This window comes from Corvus kubaryi, unplaced genomic scaffold, assembly GCF_017639235.1.
Source record: "Corvus kubaryi isolate FWS band 111438036 unplaced genomic scaffold, C.kubaryi_AGA036_p1.0 37396, whole genome shotgun sequence".
Lineage (NCBI taxonomy): Eukaryota > Metazoa > Chordata > Aves > Passeriformes > Corvidae > Corvus > Corvus kubaryi.
The window spans coordinates 16,075,971-16,078,693 of record NW_024581135.1 but is presented as its reverse complement, the minus strand read 5'-3'; positions in this window follow the sequence as shown (position 1 = coordinate 16,078,693).

Here is a 2,723-nt window from a genome sequence, read left to right as displayed (position 1 = left end):
GGCGGCGGCGGGGCCGTGCCGCTGCCAGAGCGTTTAGGAGCGGGACGAGACTGGCTGGGAAGCGGCGCGCATCTCGAGAGGAGGCTGCTGAGAAGGGTTGGGGTGGGGGAGGCCCGAGCGGCCGGTGCCACCCGCGGACACGCGGCGGGGATGGGGGACCACTGCTGTACACAGCCACAGGAGCCAAGTGCGGACCTTTGTAAGGGCAACTGATGTCATCCAGGACAGCAAATACTTTGGGTCTTGGGTTCCTTCACCAGACCATCATAGTATGATTCAGTGAGAGAGACTGTTAACAGGAATCCTGATAGAGCTTCGAAATGATGTCTCTGAGATCTGAAACAGCTGGCAAAGAGCAAGAGTCTGGGCAAAGTTTTTCCAGATCATAGCTCAAAGATAGAACTCGATCACAGGTCGAAATGTGGCCAGATCATAGATCACAAGTGCTCTGTGAAGGTGTTTTCTTTCCATCAGAAAGTTCTGGCTGGTCACCAGGGGGGCGTGGAGCTCCTCACAACCACGGGAAAGTAGAGGAGCACACTTCTTTCTCCTCTGTCTGCCTGCCTGCCTGCCAGCAGTGTCCACCAGCAGGCATCTCCACCACCAGACGTGCCCTCCCAGACTTCTCTGGAGGAACTTTGGCCATGGTTCCTGTCATCCAGGGTAGAAGGGAAGAATACAACCTTTCAAAATGGCAAGGTTTTTAGTATCAACGCTGCTGTTGACTGACACTTTCCCAAAGGGAAGTAGAAGGTGCCTTGATCCAGTCCTTAGAACAAAGTAACTTTCCAACTCTTCGGACAATAAGCGTTGGATTCCCCAAACGGAGCATCAGTGACTGACATGCTGTAAGCCCTGTACTCTATCAGCCTAGTAGAAAAGGTGGCAAGAATCTTGACAAGAAACTTACACCTGATACTTGTTCCTTTCTGTTACAGGATTAAAGCACTAGTCCTGCATTTGTACAGCCCAGTTGGAAACTGCAATGTCTGAACTGTTTCCTAGCTGGCTTTAGGTGCTGCTCCTGGGAAGGGGTAGCTGTGACCATCTGTTCCTTCACAGAGCTTTGATAACCAGGTGATTGCTGACTCGCTATCACATGAGCCTCACTGTGCAGGACAAGCCCGGACCCCCCTCCAGCCCATCAGCTCCCCCACACCTCAACCTCGGGGTTGCCTCCTGCCCCAAACCTGGCACAGTGGTGCTGCCTGTGTGTTTGGCAGCAATGTCAGCAACCCAACGATCTCCCGACCCTCCTCTCAGCCCAGCTGCAGATGGCACAGGAACCAGGATGCCATGGCTGTTCTCTGCTTGTCAGCAGAGTGCTGGGCTCTGGGAGAGGAAAGGAGAGCCAAGGCGGGCAGATGCTGGTGGGTCTGAGCAGTGAGCTCTCCCTGCATCCATGAAAGGAGCAACCCTCTGGTGCTGCAGGCAGCAGGGCCCCGCACCCAGCCGTGGCAGCAGCAGACAGTGAGTCAGCTTCCTGCTGGGCTTTCCACACTGAGGGAAGGTCGGCAGAGGACTGGCAGGAACAAGCTGAGGCAGGAATTCCTCCTGGACTCCAGACAATATCTTAATTTCCTCTTCTGCCACGGGTCTGGCACATTGCTGGGAGGCGGGCAGGCCTGTATGCCCCACTGCGGGCGGGAAGCATCTGACAGGCTTGCTCTCCCATCGCCTGCGAGGGGACGAGCTGTGACACCTTGGCGGCAGGTCCCACTTCCTCAATGGCTCATGTGCTCGTAGGGTGGAGGACTGATTTCCTCCACTGTCATCCCTGGGATGATCTAATTTGGGAGAGTCAGCAGCAGAGGCAGGACACCTTGGACCAGATGAGCGCATAGGGAGGCACAGATGCAGAAGGAGGGCACCCATGCTCTGCTATGCATTGCCACCACCACAGCCCCCACTGCCAGGCCCTGCTGCTTCGCTAAGGAAACCAAATCCCCCCTTGCCTAAAGCACAGGACAGCCAGGAATGTGTTGACCAAAGGCAGAGAACTACTGAGAACAGCAGTCAAAAATCAAGCATGCCACCCATTGCCAGACCCTGGTAGATGCTGAGGTGCACTCCTAACACTGGCTGCATGCATGCATGAGGAAGGGGACACACAGAACATGCAGTAGGGTGCAAAATGATCCCACAGCTCTGGCCCTCTCCTTGTACCAGTTTCACAATTCTTTGAAAGCAGCTTATAGATCAACCCTTGAAAAGGGCAGGTCCTCCCCTCTCCCATTCCCAGACTGCAGGTAGGCCAGCCACAGCTCAGAATTGGTCAGTCTGGCCAGGCCAGCTCAGACTTGGGCTGCTTGAACTCAGCACATGAAGCTGTGGACCTCTCCTCCAGCCCCATCCCCTGCAAAGTGACAATGGTGATGATCAAAGCTATGCCGAAGCTCTCCCTGCCTGGGGCTGCTCTGAGGCTCTGTGACAGGGATTAGCCCAGGCTCCTTGGGGACAGGATCATGTTTGTTCCAGATGTGTCCCTGCTCCAGAGGAATGTGATTAAAGATGTCTGGAGAGGCTTTCACAGGGTCACACCAAGCACTGCAGCACCTGCTCCCCCTGAGAGCAGGAGCATGAGGGGGAGTCCTCCTTCTAAGGGGGGACAGAGTGGGCTGGGGAGGGTTTATTTGTCCTGGGCACTCTGATGGCTCCTGTATCACTTCAGCCACCAGCAGTGAGCCCATCTCACTGCAATGCACAGTGCTGCATCTGCACAC